This window comes from Oryzias latipes, chromosome 2, assembly GCF_053564925.1.
Source record: "Oryzias latipes strain Hd-rR chromosome 2, Olatipes_Hd-rR_3.1".
NCBI lineage: Eukaryota > Metazoa > Chordata > Actinopteri > Beloniformes > Adrianichthyidae > Oryzias > Oryzias latipes.
The window spans coordinates 33,274,555-33,300,410 of record NC_136238.1 but is presented as its reverse complement, the minus strand read 5'-3'; the positions used below and the strand labels follow the sequence as shown (position 1 = coordinate 33,300,410).

The 25,856-nt window shown below is 43.4% G+C and overlaps 1 long non-coding RNA gene across 1 annotated transcript; it reads left to right on the top strand.

The window, feature by feature from the left end:
- The first annotated feature begins 937 nt into the window (after positions 1–937).
- LOC144988189 (uncharacterized) lies at positions 938–25,261 on the top strand. The gene is made up of 3 exons (XR_013652021.1): positions 938–1,441; positions 1,828–2,214; positions 23,546–25,261. It is a non-coding gene; the product is annotated as an uncharacterized LOC144988189 (long non-coding RNA).
- The last annotated feature ends 595 nt before the right edge of the window (positions 25,262–25,856 follow it).

Below are 25,856 nucleotides of genomic sequence, written 5' to 3'. Positions count from 1 at the left end.
CAGGAAATCACCATACGGAATACACACACTTCCACCAACTACACCCACTCTGACTTTTTACAAATGCTAAATCTCTGACTAAACATGTGTGCAATATCTTGACTTCTGTGCAATAACACAATATCTACTATGCTGCGCTCACAGCAACTCGACTCATTCCATTCTAGTTTGTCCATACATATTTAATATTTAACAGTTTCTGTACATATTGTTCATTTTTAGTTATAGATGTAAATACAGTTATTCTATTTTATTTTTATTTAACTTCATCACTTCAAGGCTGCTGCAATTTCATTGTATCCCCATCTACAATGACAATAAAGATTCTGATTTATTTCTGGAAGACGCCATTTTTGTCCCTAAATGTTGGATTGAGTCTGAATTCCAGTCCCACTCCCAGCATTCCTGCTCCTCTTTAGCTCCTCCTCTTCCTCCTGATCAAAGTTTGAAGCCCAGAGCCAAAAGTGCGTCTGCAGCTGCTTCTGCTCCAGCAGCCGCTCCCTCTGCTCCTCCTGCCTCTCCTCCTCTGGGAGCTCCTGCATCCTCCTGCGCTCCTCCCTGTCCTCCAGCATCATCAGGAGGCTTTCAAAAGGCTTTCTGGAATGTTCCAAAGGTCCTGCTTGGTTCAGGTTGTTGCTGGTGGTGGAAAGAGCTCCTGCAGACCTCTTTGCTGTTGGAAGGATCTTCTGTCTGCAGACTCTCTGATGCTTCAGCAGGAGGCGCTGCAGTGTGGTCCTCCTCATGAGTCCTGAAGCTGCACCGTCAGCTGCAGAGCTTCAGAGCTGCTTCTTCTCAGACCACTTTCTTTGGCTCTGACGTTTTATTATATTGTTGTTATTATCATTATTATTATTTATTAATCTAAATTTGTTTCCCCCCGCAATCGTCATCATAACATGAGCGACAGACAACACTCCAGACCAGCTGGTGGCGCTAAAGCACCATGACGCTGATAGCCAAACAAAGAAGAAGAACAGCACGAGGCGCTGGCAGCGTTAGCTTGTTAGCAGGCTAGCAGCGTTAGCTTGTGTTGAGAGGTCGGTGGTGTTTTGTTGGGACGTTTGTGAGGTTTTTGGACAGAAAGGACGATACGTGGTTCGTGTGGGAACTCTCAGCATCTTCCAAAGTGTCGTAAATGAGTGAAGAAGTGTTGAACGGAAAGACAACGTGGATTGCTGTGATTGTGAGACTAGCAGATGATCGATCGGAGCTGCAGTGAAGAGGACGGCGGTGTTGTGGGAGTTGGAGCTGAAGATCGGAGCAGGAACCATGTCTTCCCTTCAGTCTCTGAGAGAGTTGATCAGCGAGCGACTAGCTGCTGCTGCTGAAGAAATCTGCAGACTCTGTGAAGGAACCATCGTCCAGTACGAGCAGGAGCTCTGTCGTCAGCGCAGACTGCTGGATGTCATCTGGAAACCACAGCTGCAGCTACACCACATAGGTATGTGACTTTCATCAAAGAAACAGAGAAGCCCTTTGAGCTTCATGTTTTTCTTTTTGGGGACCCGTCTGTCACTCAGTGGTGGTTCTACATTACTCCCAGGGCGATAAACCAATCATTTTCCTGTTTTACTTCGTGTACGAATTTTGCTATACAAATAAAATTGCCTTGTCTTACTCTGACAAGAACATCTCAACAAAAAGTTACTTAAGTAATTGTAACACGTTACTACTCACCTCTGCATATATATTTATTTCAATTAGTCTCTTCTGGTCCTCCAGACACTTCAGACATTTTCTCCAATGATCACAGAGTTTATTGATGCTTAAAAAAATAAAGTCCTGGAAACATATAAAAGGCTCCTTGTTGTGTTTGTGTTCCTGCAGTTCTGCCCCAGCATTGGATGACTGAAGATGAAGATCTTTGCAACCAGCAGAGGAACTTCAGAGTGGAACAGGAGGAACCAGAACCTCCACAGATTAAAGAAGAACCAGGGGAACTCTGCACCAGTCAGGGTGAAGATCTGCTTGATCTGAAGCAGGAGACTGATACCTTGATGGAGATTCCTACTTATGAGGAAGATGAGAACAATGAAGCAGATCTAAACAATCAGCAGAGCTTTAATGTAACTGATAGTCAGGATGAAGAAGGAAACCAACATGAAGAATCAACATCAACTACAGATGAAGAGACAGACCCACAGAACAGAGATCAGAGGAAGAGGAGGGACAGACGACATGTCCAAAGTGTGGACAGCTCTCACATGTCAGCAGGTCAGTGTGACTCTGATCTTCATCTCCACACTATCGGTATGTTCACTTCAACAACGGTTCTATCTTGAGCTTCAAGCTCTCCAAACATTCAGTCCATCAACAGCGTGTCCTGGAAGAGTCTCTCCTGTCTCTTCTAGTTGAAAAGACAAAAGACACTGTTGGTCAGTGCAGCCGACAACATTCTTCAAATCATATGATCTTAGTTAGTCCCTCCAGCTAACGACAAACAGGAAACCTTAACAGAAAAAAACAGAAAATTGTTAGCAAGATAAAAAAAAAGTACAGTCTGTTTTGTCGTCTGTTGTTAGTTTTGAAACTTTGGGAATCCGGTCTGTTAAGTTTTTAGTTCAGTTCTTTTCACCAGATTTCTCTGTCAAACCCAAAATCCATCTAAACCTCTTTGATGTCTCCATGGCCCCATTTACACTGCATGGTTTAAGTGACCCAATTCAGTTTTTTTCCTCTAATGTGACACAGATCGGATATGACCGGTGAGCGTGTAAGCAGGACAAAAGCGCATGGATTCAGATTTTCTCAGATCGGATACAGGCCTCACTCATATGTGGAAATAAATCGGAAATGAATCGGATACGTGCATTTGCGTGTGCCATGTAAGCAGACAAATCGGATATTCCCCATTAAATGCGAGTCGTACGTCAGTGACGTCAATTCAGGACACCACCAACTGAGATTACATGACTCATTAAAGTGCTTTTGTGCACTTATTTTGCTGTCAGCGTGTTACCTTTCAGCCTCAGGCTTCAGACCGTAGTCGGAAACCGCTGTTATTCCCGGTCCCGTCCCGGTCCCGTCCCGGTCGGGACGCAAACGGTAACTAATGAAGCGGGACACCGTTGCTCTGGAACAGGCTAGAAGCCGTTTATTTCTTTCCTTGTGTTGCGGAGTGGGAGTGTGTATGTGATGGGGACGGTGTGTGTGTGTGTGTGTGTGTGCAGAGGAGGTGTGAGCGCGGAGCGGGGGAGTGTCGGGGAACCTTAAATTAAAAATGAGCTGTCTCCCCCAAAAGTTTTGGAGTCTTTCATAACCAACTCTGGAGGCTGAGGGTTCCGAACGGGAAAGTGAACCCCCGAAGGAGAATCCGCCTTTGGCCCTGGAGAAAATCTCCCGTGCGTTTCTGACCACGGTCGGAAAAAGAGAAGTCATCGCGCAGGAAAGGTTCAACACTTGGATCAAACACTTATTTAAAAACTGATCAAACTTTTTCCTTTCCCCTCTGGAGCGCTCAAGGCAACGCCTCCTTCGTCGCTGCGTTGCCTACATGACAACCGCAGTCACAAAAGTCCGAAAGAGGTCCGCGGAAGGCGGAAATTGTGCTACGTAGTCCTCAGAACATCTATGTTTGATAGTTTCAGCATTGTATAGTGTAAATGCAAAAATCGGATACGGGTAACCATGCAGGAAACCAGAGTTTAATTTCTGGAGGGGAATGAGCAATGGTACTGGGGGCAATTACCATATCAATGGCGAGCAATTAACATCACCCAGTGAGGGTCCTTAGGCAAGACCCTTAACGCTACCGCCTCCCAAGCATGGTTTCGGCTGCAGTTCACCGCTCCCCAAGGGGATGGGTCAAATGCGGAGAAAGAATTTCCCTTCGTGGGATAAAGACAGTGTATAAAAATAAATAAATAAATACAATAAAAGATGATGTAAGCGGGTCGTCAAAAAAAATCGGATATAGTCCTGCAGTGTAATGCAGCCCATGTCTCCAATTCCAGACATTCAGACAGATTCTATTTCCAAAACTACATTTCAAGCTAAAACCCAAAGACAGGGTCCTGCTCATGGATCTGCAGACAGAAAAGATTCAAACCTGAACACATCAGTGAAAAACTGCTTAGTGTCAGAATTGTTCTCCATCTTTTTCTGGACTGATTCTTCCTCCAGTGCAGCTTCATCTTCATCAAACTGCTCCTCATTGGTGGGTGGAAACACAACAGGAAGGGTTTTCTGTGTCCAGTTCAGCTCCATGAATGTTCAGGCTGTTTAATGTCAGTGATTTCAGTTTAGAAAAACTGCATCTCTGCTGAGATTTCCTTCACTTCCATAAGAACCTCAGCAGCATCAGGATCATTTTGTTGATGGTTTGTCTGTGGAATGACATTTCATACTCAGAGCTTCAGTGGAGATCAAGAGTCTGGAACCTTTAACACTAAAAGAACCATTTGATCCAGTTTCTTCCAGACCAAAACCCAACAAGAACCACAAAGTTCCACTTCACTGTTTAACAAAATACTTTTTATTTCTGTTTTTCTGGCTGTTAAGACAATTATTTATATAATATAGCTTTTAAAATTAAAAAATTTGGAATTATGACAGTTTTATCAGAACTGTCATGAGATCAATTCTTTGTGCGATTAATCAATCATTAACTATTATTAAGTAATTTAATGAATCTATTAGGCTGAAACGATTCCTCGAGTTATTCGAGTTACTCGATTACAAAAATTCCTCGAGGCAAAAACTCTGCCTCGAAGCCTCGTTAAATTCCTATGACGCGCATTATATGCGCGGCGCAGGAATTTGATTGTGTCACACGGACCGTTTATTCACACGGACCTTTTGAATTTAGTTGGCGCGATGGCGGAGAATAGATCTATAAATAAACGGCAGAAATTGTCTAAAGTGTGGGATCATTACACACTTAATAAAGAAGAGAACAAAGTGCAGTGTCTCTACTGCAAAATAGAGCTGGCATACACAACAGCACATCTTCCATGATTCAGCATCTGAACAGAAGACGTCTGCGCGAGCGCTGGAACCCCGATGCCTCTAGGCGCGGAACCCGCGCGTGCCGCCATCAGCGAGCGAGGGGCGGCGTCAGCCGCACCGCGCCCCTTCCGCGGCGACCAGCGCGGGCCGCCTCGGCGGGCGGCGAGAGCCCCTAGCTGCGGTATTCAGGTGTCCGGGCCTGCTTTGAACAATTTTCAAAGTAAACGCTTCGGACCCCGCGGGACACTCAGCTAAGAGCATCGAGGGGCGCCGAGAGGCAGGGGCTGGGACAGGCGGTAGCTCGCCTTTCGGCGGACCGCAAGGCTTCTTTAAGCATTGCAAAAATAACAAAAGCATTATTTTGACACGAAATATAAACAATGATAATGATCAAATATGTTTTTCTGATTCTTTTATTTTTAATGGCCTTCCACTTTGGTGTTGCAGGGCTCCAGACTAACTTTTTTCACTAGGAGCACAGTGGCCCCCAACTGAAAATTTTAGGGGCACAACCAGAAAATTTAGGGGCGCATACCGTAAATCAGCATTCTAACCAGATCTACTAATTCTCACTGTATTACGAATAAATACTTTAATAATAGATGCAGAAATTACAATGTGCTATTTCTAATTCAGTGTCACATTTTATTCTGCACTTTTGAAGATGAAACAAGAAGGTAAACTGACGGCACCATCGCTGTCATGACAGTACAAATAAGTAAACAAAATACCATAAATTTAGAATAAAAAAGGTTTTTAGTAACAAGTGATTACCGTAGTAACCTTTCGGTCATTTCAGTTTCAAAGAATACTTAAATGTATGAAAATATTAGGGGATGGAAATTCATGTTGGCGACACCAAACAGGTGCAGCCAAGATGCACAAAAATTTGAGATCACACAGATGGACGCAACGCTGCACAGATCACCTGGTGTGAGACATATTTTTGTTTTTGCTCTAACATCACCTGTCAATCAAATCAGAAATATCACCAGAAAGGGGCGGAAGCAAGATCCCAACCTGAGCGAACGCAGCTGGAAATTTAGTACTGAACTGACTGAAAGCTGCCCTACAGACTACAAAACAATGCATTATGGGACATGTGTCCTGATGGGTTTTTTGTAGTTCACTGATCAATTAAAATAATTTAAAATACCAACTGATTAACAAAAGGCTACATACATTACAAAACAGTAAAATAATTATAAAAGATATAATATCACAAATCACAGATCATACTTAGGGGGAGAGGCGTATTAAAACTAAATTGAGTGTTAAGGACAACTCCTAATTCCTGTTCTCCTTCAGTCTCGCTGCAGCTTCGCCTTCATGCCCCCCCACCCCCCACCCCCGGGCGCTGGTTCATTTTAAACACGTCTATCGTTGCATTTTCCCCGCCTGTTTTAAATCGTGTTGTCGCTCACACGTGTTTAATGTTAGAGCCCCGTTAGCTGTCACGCATGACATTTATGTTCCTCAGCTGACCATCTCCCGCGGGAGAGGTGTGCTGCCGTAACAGCCGTGCATGATGAGAGCCGTGGTTTGCTTCGCGAGTTTGAGACCCCTGCTGTAGACTCTGGCACTGGTACACTAGCTGCAGGTCGGAAGAACGAATCAATAGTTCGCTTGCTCATAGCTCAGACGCACATATTTGTGATGATATTTGTCTCCGTTTCCTTCCCACCGATGTTTACGCGCACTCGATTATCTATGGGCCCCGCCCCTCCACATATTTTAGCCACTCGCAGTGACCTTCCCTATTCTTCTCACACGCATTGGCCGCCTCAGGCATCACTCAATGACACGCGAGTGTGCGCTCGCGTGTGCTCCAGTCTCATGAGTATTCGCGCGAGTGTGTGTGTCTGTCTGCGCGCGTGCGTGTGCGCTCGCGTCTCATTGATGATTTCATTGCTCATTTCAATGATCATTGACGTTCCCCTTCCACTTTTAATGTCTAAAAAATACGGAGGGTGGGGGAGGCAAATTTACTGGTCGCACATGTGCGACTGGATGTAAAATTCAGTCGCACATTCTCAAATTTTGGTCGCAAAATGCGACCAAATGGTCGCAGTCTGGAGCCCTGTGTTGTGCCACCCTTTCATAGTCTTCTGTCCCCCCCCATACAAAATGTTCTAGCTCCGCCACTTCTCAAGACCAACGTAAAAACACCAAATTAACATTTGCATCAGAGCGGATCTTTAAAATCAAATGCTTGTTCATTTTACAACCACATCATTTTTGTTATGCATTATTTGTTGTGGTCGTTCAAAAACACACACAAGTCGTTTTATCCGATTACTCGATTAATCGATCGATTAAGTGCTAGATTAATCGATTACAAAAAGAATCGATAGCTGCAGCCCTAGAATCTATTTATAATCTAACCTAATAATCGCTGTGAAAAGCCTGATTTTTGAGGTACCTTTATTGAAATCTGTGAAATGTTGGTGCAGAAAGAGCTCGAGTTAAAACTACAAAAAAGCAACTTAAAAAAAAATTAGCATATCAGACTTCCAACCTCTACATGTACACCAACAAGGATTATTATTTTTGTTTTATCTCTGTTGCCGGTGAGATGAAAGGTGCAGCGATATGGGCTCATCTGTGGATGAAATGTGAGCGAGTGCACACGAGTGTTGCACATGTTTATGACTGCACAGCTGTTTTTTTGGTCATGTGAGTCATTTAGCATCTAATGAATGAAATGATTGAGATTTCACTCTGGTGTTATCGGTTCATTGATGTTTCTTGCAGTTGAGAAAATAGATTTAAGTATTTCTATTTCATTCCAGAAACCAAGCAAACAAACTTTTTCCATTTGTGTTTTAATTATGACACAGAAGAAGCGATTTTTGAGTAGAAAATGAAAAAGCATTTCTCTTAATTCATTATAATTTTCAAGTTAGACATTTCTAACTGAATTTTGCTACACATTTACAAGAGACATGTTTGAAAATATAATGTCAAATACCATTTTCATTATCATTTTAATTGAGTGACAAAATTAGTGGTGTAGAAGAAGAACAAGAAGAAGCGGTTTAGTGGATTTCTTTTTCTTGTTAATTTTGAGTCAACAAATGCAGCTTAATTCCGAAAATAAAAAAGCATTTCCGGTATTGATTTTTTTAAATTATGGTACACAAATGCTTCCATAGAGAACATTGCCCGAAACACTTCAGAACTCAACCTTCTGCTTTTGCCAGCAGTAACATCATCAGTAAAAGAGAACCAGTTCCATTAGCAGCCATACATGCCCACGCCATGACATTACCACCACCAAGCTTCACTGATGAGCAGTTCCTTTCATTCTAATACTATTCTCTTTACATGACTCTGATACAAGTTGATCTTGGTCTCATATGTCCATAGGATGTTGTTTCAGAACTGTGAAGACTGTTTAAGATGTTGTTTGGCAAACTGTAGTCTGGCCTTCCTGTTTTTGAGGCTCACTAATGTTTTACATTTAGTGATAAACTCTCCGTTTAGGGAGTTTCCTTCACCAGGGACAGAATTATTCCTTCATACATCACAATTGTTTTCGGTGGTCTCCCGGGTCGTTTGGCGTTGCTGAGCTCCCCTGTGCGTTCCTTCTTTTTAAGAATGTTCCAAACAGTCATTTTGGTCACACCTAATATTTTTGCTATGTCTCTGATGGTTTTCATTTGTTTTTCAGCCTAATGATGCCTTGGTTCACTGATGGTGACAGCTCTTATTCCAAATGCTTACACCACACTTCAAAAACTCTGGACCTTTTATCTGCTCACTGTACTTGTGTTAATGAGGGAATAACACCCTCCTGACCATGGAACAACTGAGAAGGCAATTGGCCCATTACTTTTGGTTCCTAAACAAGTGGGAGGCAAATATGCAAGCAGTTTTAATTCCTACACCGCTCACCTGATCTGGATGTAAATACCCTCAAATTAAAACTGACAGTCAGCAGTTAACGCAAGGCTTGTTGGTTTCATTTCAAAGCCGTTGTGGTGATTTATAGAGCCAAAAATGTTGGAATTGTTCCTGTCTCAATATTTATGGACCTGACTGTATATCAGATTATTATTTTGTTGGAATTAATTATTTCGTATATATAAGTAGTAATGTATTACTATGGACCCTGTGATCTGAAATACTCCATTACTGACCAAAGTAACTACTGTTAGTAAGTACTGTTACTATTGTAGGAAATAATCTGTCGCTTTGAGAATACTTTCCTTGCGTGTTCAAAAAAGTCGAGAAGAAGGAAACCACTAGATTCAACCGGATTAAGTTTAACAAATTTGTTTCCCTAACAATATTTCTAAAACAGAGTAAAACAAAATAAAACAGACGTCTGGATTCCCAAAGTTTCAGAGCTTGCACAGCGCCAAATTACCAGCGTCTTAACATGTTAGCCTGTTGAGAACAAAGGAAAGTTCCTTGAGTGCAGACTTTTAAACAGGTGGTCAGAATCTCCTCCTCCGGAAGCAAGATGGCTGCTGTATCTCCGCCTCTGGCCGCTCAGATTGGCCGGTCGGAAGGTCTGCCCAGTCCATATTTGAAATCACAGCATCCGGTTCCCGCCGAAAATATCCAGGGGGTTATCTGACAGACGGATGTGTCCTACCCCCAACTGTGTCCCCATGGGGGTCCAGCATAGGGTTGTGCCGATGGACGATCGTGATGGTATATGGTATCAAAATAATTATTGTCTCCATCAAAATAAAAAACATCTTAAGGTTCAGGAGTCCCGAGCAGGCTGGCTCTGCTGGCTGTTAGCTCGCTTCCCGGGAGCCGCGACAGTGATGGCGTGTAAGGGAAACAGATGTGACGACAGACTGGATCTCTGAGCACAAACAGCGGAGCTGTGTTAGCTACAGAGTAGAGATGAGCTCTGAGAGAATAGCATGAGGATTTTCAGATAAAAACTGTGCATTTTCCAATGCAAAAAAAAAAACAACATTTTGCATTTTCATTTATAGGGGTGTCACGATTTTTCAAATCCTCGATTCGATTGCATTTTCGATTCTAAGGTCACGGTTCGATTCGAGTCTCGATTTTTACATTTATTCTTTTTAAAGCCCAGATTGTCATTTTTTAAACTATACTTTAATGCAATATAATATCTGACCTTTGTTTGCAATGTACCACACTACATTGTCAAATTTAAAACGTTTATTAACAACATAAAGTAACAATAACTTATATCTTTAGTCATATTAAAACTTAAAATTAACTGCCATCCAGTTTTCTTTTGTAAGTGCAGTCTTCTTCACAAAAGATGACATTCAAGTTCACAACAAAACAAAGAAAAACAATAAAACAGAAATGTCCATAGTCTCTGAACAATTAAGTGTCTTAAACTATTTCTGAACAGATGAACATAAACCACACTGATAACTACTTTATTCCCTAAGAGTGATGACTGTATTTTTTCATTCTTTCATCCTCTTCCTAAAGATGGATATGTTATTTAGAGGTTCTCTTTGAGTTGTCAAAAACATTAACATTTTTTATAATAGAACAACACAAGACAACTGTAACAGTTTTGCAGTTTTAAGTTCTTCTTAAAGAGGAATATGGAAAGAAAAATTCAATAACTATCTGTTTTACATGCGCATGGAGGGAATCACCGTAGCTGTGAGATGCTTTCTACTTGGGTATTCGTAGTGTGGCTGTAGCACGCTAATTAAATGCCTAAAACCCGAGTTTTCCACCACTGAATAAGGTTGCATGTCCACCACTATGAATACTCCTACCGCAGGCGTAATCGCATTTGCACGAGTTGAGTTGCTCAGAAGTTTAATTTCAAACAAAGAAGGAAGAGTAGTTTGTGTAGTTTTTGTTTTAACACAGTGCTTCTCAATTATTTTTTGCAAGGCCCCCCCTAGGAAAAAGAAAATATTTCACCCCCCCCCCCCCCCCCCTCACACACACACACAGACACACACTCGCCGCGAAGACAATGTATTAGGTTAATATCTATAAACATTGTGTAAGTATACCTAAAATTGTATTTTTTAACAATAAAAAAAGAAAAAAGCGATATAAATCCACTTTCAACAAATATTAAATTTCTTTTGCCACACAGAAACCTTGTTATAGTCTAAAATAAAAGAAAAGCTTAAAATAAATATATCTGTCAGTCATTAATTAAACTAGAAAAATTTTGACCAACTGAACCATTTGATGCAGAGAAAAATAATTCAATCAATAAATAATATTAAACGTAAATTGATCTGAAACATTAACACAGCAGCACCAATATATTTAACGTTTTTAGTCTGAAGAAACAGGTAAAAAACATTGTGCTGATTCTAAATGATTGTTTATTTCTGATCTCATAAAGTGCAGATGTTTTCCTGCGTTACCTGCTGTCTTTATGTCAAATACGGACACCAACTAAACAACAGGCAGACAAAGAATATGGAAAATAAAGACACGTCACCAAAATGTCTACAATTTTTCATAGAAAGACATTATTAGCATTAGTTGAGTAATCTAAAGGCACCTTTCGACTCTCCGCTGGATCCCACCACCCCTCCCCTTTCATTCTCTCACACATGGGAGCCGCGTGTGACGGGAGCACGCACCTGCAGGGACGGCAGTTCACTGTTTCAGGCTGTTAAAAACTCTGTGATAAAAGAGATAAGAAGAAACAAACAGTGGCACAGATTTTTACCAAGCACTGAGCTGCTGTCACCGCCGACCCCCGTTAAATTTTCGCACCTTTGCCTGAGACCGCTGCTGCTGGGCGCGCCCCCCCGGCATCGTATCTGGGCGGGACCCGCTATTTTAGAAGCACTGGTTTAACAGATAAATAAATAAATCTGTTTTTGTGGTGCCTGCAGAGATGTTTTTTTCCGCTTGGCAAGTAACCGGACGCAACATGGGGGCGTGGCAGCATCAACGATTCCATTTTTTAATTCGGAGTTCGAGACTGTGACTTAATTTGGATCGTTTTCGATTTAAAGTCGAAATCGTGATACCCCTAGTAAGGACCTTGTGTGTTACTATTGCCAGCAGATTGGTCACAAAACCTCCGTATGCCCAATTCGCAAGACTAAATTCACAGGTGCTTGCTACGCACCCAGGCCAGAGACTGTCGCAGGAGCAGGGCCTGTTCACACGGACAAAGACATTTTCCAGCCACTTAAATTTGTGACTGTGAATGGACAGCAGGTTACTGCTATGCTGGACACTGGCAGTTTTGTTTCTTTGGTCAAACAGGGCTGCACGGTGGCGCAGTGGTTAGCGCTCTTGCCTCACAGCAAGAAGGCCTCTGGTTCAAGTCCCGGCTGGGGGACGTGAAAAACATCAACGGGGGGCCTTTCTGTGTGGAGTTTGCATGTTCTCCCCGTGCATGCGTGGGTTTTCTCCGGGGTCTCCGGCTTCCTCCCAAAACATGCTTCATAGGTTAATTGGCAATTCTTAATTGTCCCTAGGTATGACTGTGAGAGTGAATGGATGTGTGATTGTGGACATTCTACCCTGTGACAGACTGGCAACCTGTCCAGGTTGTCCCCTGCCTTCCCCCACAAGTGGCCGGGACAGGCTCCGGCATCCCCGTGACCCCGAAAGGGAAAAACGGCTAAGAAAATGAATGAATGGTCAAACAGAGTTTAATACTTTTTGGTGGACTTGATTATGGCAGGCAAATAAACGTTGTGTGTATACATGGCGACAAACATTCGTACACAAAAGCGGATGTAACTGTGATTATAAATGTACAATCATGTCTTTTGACTGCTGGAGTGGTAGAGAACCTGCCTTGTTGATTTGATTTTGGGGTGTGATTTACTTACGTTGAGGGACTTATTAAATGAGGCTACTGAAACAGCTAAAGCTAAGCTGAGCTAGCTGTTAGTGTGTCAGCACCCGTGCTTACTAGGGCTCAGGCTAAAGCTGGGAAGCAAAGTCTTCCACACATGGATGACAGTTTCTTTGATGGGAGCAAAGAAATGCAAAAAAGTCCAGAGACGGTTTGAAAAAAAAAAATTAAGTTGCCGGATCCTGAGATCCCAACCGCAGCAGAAACATTTGAAATACCAGCTGACATTTTAGCTTTACAAAATGAAGACCAAACTTTAAAACTTTCATTTGCCAAAGTGACGACGGAAAGTGACAAATGTTTGGGAAATATGCAGTTTATTGTTGTTGATGATGTTCTGTGTGCAGGTGAAGGTGAACACCTATGGTTAGTTGTTCTAACCACCTCAGGCATCATGCTCTTAGCACACGCACTCCTATGGGCGGGTCACCTGGGTCGTTGCAAAACATATCGTGTTAGTTCATGTTTTTTCTGGCCATCTATGTACACTGATATTCAGACGTACTGTGCAACATGTCCTACCTGCCAGAAAACTGCCATTATACATAAGTCAAACAGAGCATTACTGCACCCACTTCCTATAATTTCCACACCATTCAGGAGAATAGCCATGGACATTGTTGGACCTTTACCTAAGACCAGCAGTGGTCACGAGTACATCATGGTGGTTTGTGATTATGCTACACGGTTCTTAGTAGGGTTGTGCCGATGGACGATACCATCTTCCATCGTGATGGGTGACTGACATCCCGATGGAGAGACACCATCGTGATGCCACGCCCCAGCCAAGCTTCGAGTAGACACCATAAGCCGCGGTTACATGTGCAAAATATCTTGATTGGATCAATGGTCGGATTAGAATCCAACCGTGTACATGGGCCCAGAAAAACGTTTTCGGAATATAACAAACATTCACATGGGTCTCACTTTCGGTCGTAATAAATCATTCGCACATGCGCAGTAGGGTTTGAAAAACCAGAAGCGGATATCAGTTCCGCCGAGCGGCTATATACACTGACATGTCAGCTCGGTAATATACGAGACGATCTTCTAAATGTGCTTTTAATAATGTTACGATTATTATTAAGTGCCTGTCTTCGCTCATCATTTTATTTTTAATCCGTGTGGTCAGAGCTTTGTCTGTTGAAGAACGGAGCCGGAAATGAAGCCAGGATTAGCAGTATGCTAACACGGGCTACCAACATTAGCTTTGGGTGGTGCTGCAATGTTCATCCTGGCTGCACGTAAACATGTGGGAATAACATAAGCCTTTAATTAGTCGGGACACGACTGGAAACACAAATCCACGTGATTGAACGGTTTCTAAGGACTGAGCGACATTTCTGCTTTAAAGCTCAAACCGCTGTGTTTGCTCACGATCCCAGCTCTGCTGTGCTCATACACACTCTTTTAGACCCGAGTTCCGTAGCTTGTTCCCCTAGAGCTGCAGGACGGATCGCAGTCCTAAATCTCCCACACATACCGCTCATGTAACAAAGCACCCCCCACCCCCTTCCCCTCAAACACAAAGCTGTAAATCCGCGCTCCGCCGGTCCACTTGACTGATTAAGTGCAGGAGCGGACTACTTCTTTTCTATTTTGTTTGTTACTTTTTTGTTAAAGTCACTTGCTTCAGTTTATACTGGATCATCGCGGATGAGTTATTAGTTGGGAAATAAAATAAAGTAAAATAACGAATAGTAATTATATAAGAATGAAAAATTAAAGAAATAGCCCCCCCCCCCCCCCCCCCCACGACGATATCATCGTCCATCCCGCCGATGGTTGACAGCAAACATCGTCAACGGCCAATTTAAGGGACATCGCCCAACCCTAGTTCCTGAAATCCAAGGAGTCTGATTACAGAAGTTTATGGCAGTAAAACTCCTCACTGCCTACATACACTTTTCTCAGACATGAACATTTTCATCCTTTTCTCTTGTTTGATATCTCAAACTTTCATGGAAATTAAGTCCAGGATCTTAGAATAAAAACAAAGATCTGATGGATCAAAGATTTCTGTAGATATGTATGGAGTGATATTTCTGCCACCACGTTGCACACAAAACTTTCTAAGTTGAACACAAAACTTTCTAAGTTTTTTGCTCAAAATTGTTTTTTTTGCTTTCAAAGACTTTTTTTTTTTGCTTTCAAAAACGTTTTTTGCGTTTTCAGCATCAGCTGATCCAGCCAACTCTCGTGAGACCTTCATTTCATACCTGTGGATGGGGCGAAGCTGCAAAGCATGTCAGGGTTACACCCCCCCCAGCTGGACCACGACTGTCCCAGTCGCACCTGAGCTAAGGGTCAGCGATAATGGGGTCATCGCTGAGTGCAAGAGCGTCTGTGTAAACATCAGAAAGACTCTGAAACAAGCCCTGCACAACTGACACCAGGGGATTACCCAACGCAGAATACTAAAAAACGACTAGGCGGCTTGCGCATGCGACTCGACCTTCTCAGAAGTGCATCAGCATCATCTGAACAAGTAACAGGGCTCGGAACTGGACGCACATGTGACACAGACTGGGCTGACTGCTCACGGTCATCACTGGAAGGGCCCGCGACATCTAGAGGGTGAACAGGGGCAGGCAGCTCATCGTCCTCTGCAGTGACTTGTGGTCCTAGAACCATATCCAAATCCTCTTCATCCCCATGTCCGTCCTCGGACGCATTATGAATCTGTGCTGCATCTGAACAAGGAGGATTACTAGACACAGCAGGTCCCACAACCAGAGTTTCCTGAGGAAGACTAACACAGCCAGATGTGGTGGATGGAATGACGTCTCCAGTAGTAGAGACCTCAGCTTGCTGGTCATGATCAGTCACATGTTTTATACTGAATCTTATCGGAAGGACAGTCCGTCCCCTGGGAATGATCACTTCATCATCCTCTTGCTCCTGATCTTCCGTTAAATCAGGGGAAGACTGAAGTCGACTCTGGCTACGAGTATGCGGCCTCCCAAGGATAGTACAGTTTGGGGCATTGTCTGAATAACAAGGAGGTAAAAATCCACAAGGGAGAAGCAAATCCCGGTTAAGCGTGCGAGTTGGTCCCCCTCCAGATTCAGGTTGTACCACATATACTGGTAGGTCACCGGCACGACTAACAACCACATACACATGGTGCTCCCATCTGTCTGCAAGCTTATGTTTCCCACGGATTTTAACATTACGAACTAACACACGGTCTCCCACTTGCAGACTAGCAGGTTTCACATACTTGTCAAAATAACTTTTATTCTTATCTGCAGACCTCCATGCATTCTTTGAAGCAAGCTTAGAACTCTCTTCAAGTCTGGCTTTTAAGTTCTTTACATAGTCTGTATGTGCTACAGTTGGAGGTTCCTTTATCGGTAACCCAAATGCTAAGTCTACAGGTAAGCGAGGTAACCGCCCAAAAAGGAGTTTGTATGGCGTGTACCCAGTTACATCATTCCGTGTGCAATTATATGCATGAACCAGAGGCTTGACATGCTCCTTCCACTTAACCTATTGTTCATTATCGAGCGTGCCTAGCATGTTTAACAACGTCTGGTTAAACCGCTCTACCGGATTCCCTCTGGGATGATAGGGAGTTGTTCTGGATTTCTTGATGCCAGTCATGTCACAAATCTCTCCAACTAACCTAGACTCGAAATCTGAGCCTTGGTCAGAATGCAGACGTTCTGGGATGCCATAATGCACTATGAAATCATTCCACAAACACTTTGCGACAGTCCTGGCTTTCTGATTCGGAGTTGGAATAGCGACAGCAAATTTGGTGAAATGGTCAGTAATACTAAGAGGTCCTTCGTATTACTGCTATCTGGCTCTAGAGATAGAAAGTCCATGCACAGGAGTTCCAATGGTCTGGTAGTGTGAATGTTAACAACGGGTGCTGCTTTCTCAGGTAAAGATTTACGCCTTACACAGCAATTGCAAGTCTTGACATAATGCTCCACTGCGGCTGCCATTTTGGGCCAGAAAAACCTTTGCCGTACTAAGTCCAATGTCCGCTCAATCCCCATGTGACCCATATCATTATGGAGGCTTTCAAGAACAACAGGGCGCAAATCTGGTGGCAGAACCAATTGGAGATGAGGTTTATCCTCTTCTTTCTTCTCCAGGTAAAGGACTCCATTCACCAGCTTCAATTTACTCCATTCCCTCAGTAACAAAGAGAGCTCAGGAAGAAGTCGATGTGCAACAGGCAGAACTTTCTCTCCCGCCTCAAGCTGCTGTATAACTTCTCTGATTGCTGGATCTGCATACTGTAATTCTTGTAGGTCAATGTCAGTCATGGACGGTACAATGTCCAAACCATGAGATGACGACTCCTCAAAGGCTTCTGGAAAGACGTTAGTAGAGACTGTCATTGATTCAACCAATGCAACATCAATGCAAGCTGACGGAGGTAGACAACTTCTCACCAGAGCACCTTGACAGATTGCATCCACAACTTCAGGATTTTGCTGGTGGTCTGTTGTGGGCTGTTGCTGGTGGATGAGAGGCTGATTTGGGTTGTCCATGAGTCAGCATAGCTAGCTGCCGCTGTATGTCTGCTAGCTGATGCGCAAGCTGTTGGGTGATATTGGTCAGTTTAGCCACTGCTCCCCCATCTATATTGTCTGTTTGCACATACTGGGGGGATGATTAGTAACTTTTTGTCGAGTAACACCCAGATGCTGTTTCTTTCGAAGGGTCTTTGTCGCTTCTCTGTCCTCTTCGGTGCGTAACAGCAACAACAGCTCTGCAAAAGTAGGAGGTTGAGTTTTCTTTTGTTTAAGTTGGAGTTCTGTTATCAATCCATCATCCCAACATCCACGACAGAACTGATTTAGTAAATGGCGACAACTATCAGACTCCTTGACTCCACCTCTTTTTATAGCAGCATTTAAAGAAACTTGAAGGCGTTGGAGGTAAGCTGATGCTTTTTCTCCGGTGTCTTGATAGGTGTCCATAAACTTGGCAAATAGTTCATCCCCATCCTGAACGGCACCATATGCAGAGTCAAGAGTGGCTAAATACACCATTGGCATTGTATTAGGACCCAGATGTTTAACCATATCTGCTGCAGGTGGCAAAAGGCTTTCAACAATCCGCCTGGAACGCTGAAGATCAGACACCGCTGGGTCTCCCAACAGTAGCTCTACTCCTGACCGCCAGGCCTCATAATCACATTCGTTTGACGGTCTGGGAATCCTACCCGAAAACACCCTGAGCCTCTGATGGTGTACTGCAACCTCTTCGTTCTTTACAATGTGCTCTACAATGTAGCGCTGGACTTCAGAAGGCTGAACTTCTATATTAGGATTGGATTTTTCCTTGCTGGAGGTTAACAGGGGGTCTGGTGCTGGTTGATGTGGCTTGCATTCCGGTTTGACACTAAAAGTCTCTGGAACAGGTGAAAGTGGGGTGAATAAAGAGTCTTCAGCAGATGGAGGCTGTGAGCGTTTCAATGCAAAACTCCGCTCAGTCCTTAGAAACCGTTAAAACGACCACGTCAATTTGTGTTTCCAGTCGTGTCCCGACAAAATAAAGGCTGATGTTATTCCCACATACTTGCAGCCAGCCGAGTCACTATGACCCATAGGTAAATTCACTCTGTCACGCAGCTGACCGGCTTTTCCAAACCCGTTGGTGATGGTGGATTTTTTCACGCTCCTTTTAAGATTGCTTTTAACTTGAAAGCTTCATCATATTGTAATGGCGATCACGTGCACGTTGGGTCTAATGGCACCAAAGGATTCTGGGATGCGGCTGGGCATGCGTGTTTCGTTTTGTTGAACCATGACTGAAGTGTCTAAGACCTGAAGTCAAGTCCATGCTGTTTGGCTGCTTAGAGGTGTGTTGAAAAATAAATGACTTGTGCTTGGTGTTAGATAGAGAATTCAAACCATTCACTGTGTCCGAAAATACGTACATGGCGGCCGCCAATTAAATCCATAAATTAGCCGCGTCTCTGAATAAGCCGCACGGCTGTAAGCGCTGGAAAAAAGTAGCGGCTTATAGTCCGGAAACTACGGTATATAAAATGTTAGTTCATGTTCGTTTGAAAGAAATGTATATGGTAATATAGGACGCAGTGCACTAACAGCATTCCCATTGTTAAATTCTACAACAAGCGCATCATTAAACTCAGAATCTGCATCACTAATGGTCTCTATCCCGTTAATAGAGCCATAGGGTCGCACAAAATCAATCAGTTCATCATATGCAGGTTTTATAATGCCTTCAACTAAAATAGCATTTGGCAACTTAATACCAAGATCCAAAAACACATTCACAGTTATTCTTGATACTCAGAGAGAGAGAGAGAAGAAAATACAAACAAATTTACAACACTAAACACCATGCACTTCCTCCTAACTAGCTCGCCAATTTATGTAGCCAGTTAACTAAAATCCACCAGACTCTAGTTAAAACTAGTAATAAAGGCCAAAGTTCGTTTCAGAGGAAGTGCTAATGATGACAAGCAACATTAAGATGCACAAAGTGTATATATGTATTCATATTTGATTTACAACAGAAAATAAACAAGCAAAAAAACATAAATCAGTTCACTGCAGTGCATCTGCTGTCCATCCTCCAATAATGTTCATAAATCCAGTCCAAGAAGTTCAATGTTAGCAAAGTTCATCGCATAATCCATCATATCCACATATGGGGGTGTAGGTGTAGATGCTTCCTACCGCCCAGTTCAATGTTTCCAGCTTGGAAAGGCCTGAATTCAAGGCCGAACAGCCTCCATCCTCGGTGGAACCTGGCCTGCACAGAACCAGCAATATCTAACTTGTTTGTAATGGAAGAGGACATTAAAGTAAAACACAAATTCCAGCAAATAAACAACTAAAGTTCAAAAAGAGTACTCCAAATCAAACATAATCAATAAATTCAGTGAATACAAACCAATAAAGAGTGTATCAAATCCCAAACATCAGTGACAACAACACGTCAGCATTTCAAAACCACATAACCCGTTCAACAAGACGAACTCAGCTAACGCCAGCATCAGCTGATCCGCCTGGGCACACAACCGAGAGTGTTTAATAAGAATGACACCCTGATATATACAAAACACTCACCAGTTAGCACGCTACTCGCTCGCATAGCGCTTCTCATCACCCGCCTGCGTCTCATGCATGCAGTGACAGCCCCTTTGTCCGACTTCCGTCAACAAAACTTACTGCGCATGCCCCTTTATAAAGCATAGTGCGAGAATCGCGCAAACTCTCGCGAGTCCTTCATGTCATACCTGTGGATGGGGCGAAGCTGCAAAGCATGTCAGTGTTACAATATGACTGCCACTGACATCGCCAAAAAGAAATTCGCATGCGTTGTGTGTCATCACACTTTTTTCCTATCTTTGCTGAGTTAAGTTTCGGTTTGACGTGACCAAGCTGCCATCAAACAGCTGCTGATTGGTCCAGATTCTAACCAATCACATTGCCATATGAATCTAACATGGTGTCTGCTGCCGAGGCTCAGAGGCTGAACCAGCTCTATTTACCCTCATTTTTGGATGAATACGTTTTCATTTTTTTAAATATAATTTTAAGAAAAATTCATACTTTGTTTTTTTAGCATTCGCTCATTTTTATTAAGTCAGATATTGTGAATTTATGGCTGAGGATCTTCTGAAACTGTAAAGTTTATCTGCTGACATTAAATCAACAGGCCTGTGTGGGATATGTGAATCCTGTAGAGCAAATTATCAGTTAAATGTATGATTTTCTTTAAGGTCTGTTTGTTAAAACAAAACAATAAAAGATTCAAAGCACATATTATTTAATGCTGCACACGTGTTTGGGATCAGATGAACAGCAATAATAAGCAGAAGAATGATGGCTCACTACAGTAAACTCAATGTAAATAACACAGAAGAGGCATTTTTTGACCTTTATTGTCATTTATGTTTTAGAACTTGTGAGCTTTTGTCCAAAGTTAAAATATATTAGTCATAAAAATGCTATTTTCCTCTTAATATTTCAACATTTTTTGACTAAAATAAAACAATAGTTCAGATACAAATCTTAAAAAGTGTTGCTCCCGAGCTGGACAGTGTCGGAGTTTAGACATGTTTTTTCTGCTGCAGACATTTTAAACACGTTCATCACTACACTGACATGAATAAATACTAAAGTCTGTTTGATTTTAGCTGCTTTGCTGCTCCTTCTGGGTTTTACTCTGAGAGAAACGAGTCAGAATGGTTGAAAACGCCAGAACGCCGAACAAACAGAACCGACACAAAGTCCATGTCTGCCTCGGAGTACCGTCAATATGAGACAGAGACACTTGATTGGTTAGAATCTGGATCAATCAGCAGCTGTTTGATGGCAGCTTGGTCACGTCAAACCGAAACTTAACTCAGCAAAGATGGGAAAAAAGTGAGATGACACACAACGCATGCAAATTTCTTTTTGGCGATGCCAGTGGCAGTCATATCACGCTAAGTCTCGCTGAAAGTAGTCAGCAAAATCAAAGATAGGACAAAAGCGAGATTTGACACAACGCACACGAAAAAATGTGTTTTGCAAATGCAAAAAACGTTTTTGAAAGCGGTGGCAGAAATATCACGTGGATATGAAGAGCTCCACGTACAGGAGACAGGGCACGGACTAAGGACATTGATTGACAGGGTCTCCTGCCACTCAGGACACAGAACAGGGTTCTGTTTTAAAAAATGCAGCATAATCGCTCTAAGAAAATGAGCTGAACCGGTAAAGATGAACTGCAACGTATAAAGGGAAGACTGTCTTCTGTTCTATTTGACAGGAATTTTAGAAGAACTCAGGTTGGAGCACAGACTGTGGAAGGGGGAAGAAAATGTCACTTCTTGATCATGTGGGCAGATTAAAAAAAAAAAAAACATGGGTCTCTGATATTGTTCAGTGGGCCTGACCAAACATTGGGGCGGGCTGGATCCAGCCCGCGGGCCGTAGTTTGCCCACCCCTGAACTAGTGTGAAATATTTCATTAAACCACGCAAAATATTAGTGCAAAGGTGAACTAACACCTGTGCTCAAGTGAGAGTTTATGTTCCTCTAAAAAATGCATGAGGGAAGGTGAGAAGTAGGAGGGGAAGCGCCGAGCCTTCCCTACACCAAGACCCCTGCCACAGCAGCTGCGGCAGCCAAAGGCACCCACAGGACCGCCCACGGGGCCACCAGAGCCAACGAGCAAGGAGGCATGGGGGCAGGGGACAGAGAGTGCAGCTCCAGCTCAACCAGGAGAGCAGCCCCCCGCCACGCAGCGAGGGCCCAACGCAGGGCCCCGCCCCAGAAGAGTGCCCACAGCCCCAGATGAGCACCTCATCACCACCCAGGAGTTCTGGGCACCCCACCGCCTGAACCCCAGGTACGAGCCAGAGCCCCCCAAGGGAGACCCGGCCCGCGCGCCATGCAGCCACCCACCCGGCCCACGGTTGGTCTATGAAGGAGCAAGGCAAGGCGCCAGCCACTCCTGCACAGGAGGAAGACATCCAGGAGAAGAGGGGGTCCACACAAGGGGTCTTGCAAACACGGCAAGAGCAGGGTCATCCACATTTGGAAATTTGGCGAGGCCCAACGCCCGGGGGCAAGGACCAGACCCCACAACACAGGGACACGGACACCCCCCGGCTTAGCTGTGATGTGATCCCCAGCTCTTGGCCTTGCCAGAAAGCTCAGGGATCCCTCTCCCTGCATGGAGTGAAGACCGCCGGGCCCAGGAAACCAGCACCCAGGGAACACGGCCGCTGTCGCCAAGGGCCCAGTACCCCCTACCAGGGATGGGGTAGGGGACAGATGGTCCAAGGTCCCACCTTCCTTATGAAACCATTTCAAACCAAATCAAACCAAACCAAATGTGTGCGTTTGTGTTTGTGAGGGTGTGTGCATGTGTGTGTGTTTATGTTGGAATGTATATTTGGGGGTGCAGTTAAAATTGGTGGGTAGGGCACTGAGGGGACATCTCCTGATTACTCAGTGATGTCCCATCACCCTCCCCACCAAGGGGCCCTAAATGTCTACAGTGCAGTTAGAATTGGCAGGTAGGGCGCTAAAGGACATCTGCTGCTTGCTGGCAGTGATGTCCAAGCATGCCCCTTACTAAGGGCCTTACATGTCTTCGGTGCAAATAAAACCGAGAGGGGGGGGGGACTATTACATACGGCAACAACTGGAGGGGGACCACTGCCAAGTAGCTCCTTCCCCCAAGGTGCAATGCAGGCTGACCCCCATCACCCTAATACACCCCCTCCCAGTATGGGGCCCAGGTCCCTTCAGCCCAAAAGGCGCCGCCACCACCCACCCCACACAGAGAGAGAAAGAAGCCAGAAAGCGCCGCCCCCCGGAGCAAGTCCAGGTCCGCGCCCCTGGGAGAACTCTGGTCAGGCCTCGACGGGACCGAGGCAGCCAGCCGGGGGGGCCCCCGATTGCATCAGTGGAGACCCCGACCCGTCAAACCTTCAAGGTCCCGCACCTATAGTGGGCCCTCCCCCTCTTCCAGACAGCCCCCCACAGGACAGGGCCAACAAAGCCCCCCCCCCCAGACCCCGCAGACCTGGTGGATGTCACCCAGAGTGACCGTGACCACCAAGAGGATTGCCATGCCCTGTCCCAGGGCCAGGGAAAGACTGATCCCAGCCCCAGGTGCGGATGGGCATCCCATCCAGCGTCGCAGGAATGAACAGTTTTTCATAGTTTACATTTAAAAATTTCAACTACAAGGTTCCTGACTGAGCAGATTTTGACTTTTATTGGTGTTTGTCAATACACAAACTAATTTAAAAGTATAAAAGGGCTTTTTCTTGTGTTTGTATTCCTGCAGGTCTCCCCCAGCATTGGATGACTGAAGAGGAAGATCTCTGCAACCAGCAGAGGAACTTTAGAGTGGAACAGAAGAAACAAGATCCTTCACTGATTAAAGAGGCACAGGAGGAACCAGAACCTCCACAGATTAAAGAGGAACCAGGGGAACTCTGCATCAATCAGGATGAAGATCACCTTGATCTGAAGCAGGAGACTGATACCTTGATGGAGATTCCTACTTATGAGGAAGATGAGAACAGTGAAGCAGATCTAAGTAATCAGCAGAGCTTTAATGTAACTGATAGTCATGATGGAGGAAACCAACATGTAGAATCAACATCACCTACAGATGAAGAGAAAGAATCAACATCAACTACAGATGAAGAGACAGACCCACAGAACAGAGATCAGAGGAAGAAGAGGGACAGAAGTTATGTCCAAAATGGGTCTGATGAAAGATATAGTGCATCTAAAAAATCTGGTAATAAGTTTAGTGGGCGGCCTCAGTTGACATTTCGCATGAAAACTCACACAGGAGAAAAGCCTGTTACTTGTAAAGAATGTAAAAAATGTTTTAGTCAAAAATCTCATCTCAAAAGACACATGAGAACTCACACAGGAGAAAAGCCTTTTACTTGTAAAGTATGTGATAAAGTTTTTAGTCAAATATCTAATCTCAAAACACACATGAGAACTCACACAGAAGAAAAGCATTTTACTTGTAAAGAATGTGATACAAGTTTTAGTCACAGATCTAGTCTCAAAATACACATGAGAAGTCACACAGGAGAGAAGCCTTTTTCTTGTAAAGAATGTGATAAAGGTTTTAGTCAAAAATCTCATCTCAAAAGACACATGAGAACTCACACAGGAGAAAAGCCTTTTACTTGTAAAGTATGTGATAAAGTTTTTAGTCAAATATCTAATCTCAAAACACACATGAGAACTCATACAGAAGAAAAGCCTTTTACTTGTAAAGAATGTGATACAAGTTTTAGTCACAGATCTAGTCTCAAAATACACATGAGAACTCACACAGGAGAGAAGCCTTTTTCTTGTAAAGAATGTGATAAAGGTTTTAGTCAAATATCTAATCTCAAAACACACATGAGAACTCACACAGGAGAAAAGCCTTTTACTTGTAAAGAATGCAAAATAAGTTTTTATCAAATATCTCATCTCAAATCACACATGAGAACTCACACAGGAGAAAAGCCTTTCCCTTGCAATAAATGTGATACAAGTTTTAGTCACAGATCTAGTCTCAAAATACACATGAGAACTCACACAGGAGAAAAGCCTTTCCCCTTGCAATAAATGTGATGCCAGTTTTAGTCGAATATCTATTCTAAAAACACACATGAAAACTCATTCAGGTGAGAGATAGTTTTTATGGCTGATAAATGGCTCAGTCATAAATGTAATTTAGTAAAATACATTAGAACACACACAGGTGAGAAGCTTTTCTTTTGAAACGAAAACATTTTGTTTATAAAGGATTTAGAGAAAAATCTCAACTTCGAAAACAGAAAAACTTAGAGCAGAAAACTTGTACAGTATATGGGAAAATATTGTTTAAATGCCATTTAGTCATTTTTTTGTTTTGTTTTTCAAAGAAAGAACCTTTTTACACAAAAAAAGGAAAATGTAGGAATATTTCGAGCCTAAGTTTAATTTAGTGAATTTAATGTATACGTTTAAATAAAACAATATTCTTTGTCCAGGAAAAAAAGAACATTCTAACAAATGTTTATGTCAAAAACATTTAGTGATCTTTCTCGTCATGTGTTGTATTTGTTGTCACCCCATTGGTTGAACGGTACCAGGTGACAGGGCGACACACCTTTTTTTGTAAGGAGACGCGGGAGCGCGCGGGGGGGGGGGGGGGTGCACACAGCTGACAGAGACCCCGTATTTTAAAATTGCACGGCTGCAATCCTAACTGAGCATTGATCTTGCTCGGTCAGATCCTTTTTGCGCCCTCACCTGGATTTATGCTCAGTGTTAAGGGGGCGTTTTTGTCACTTGTTGGCAGGAACCTTACTGGTTGATCTGATTGGCCGAAATTTGCATGTCTTATTGGTGAGGCACTTTCATTTTTCAGAGCAGGGGGGGGCTAACAGGCAACTCTTGAAGTTCTTGCGCCTCACTGCCTTTTATCATATTTTCTATATTCAGTACTTTCACAACCATAAGGTGAACATAAAAGTCTTACATTTTCTCCAAAATGTACAGAGCGGCCCTAATGTGTTATTGTGTGACTTCAGTAAAGAGGAGCTAGGAGAGAACAGTATGAAAACGGTACGGAGAGAGGTGAGGACATAAAAGAA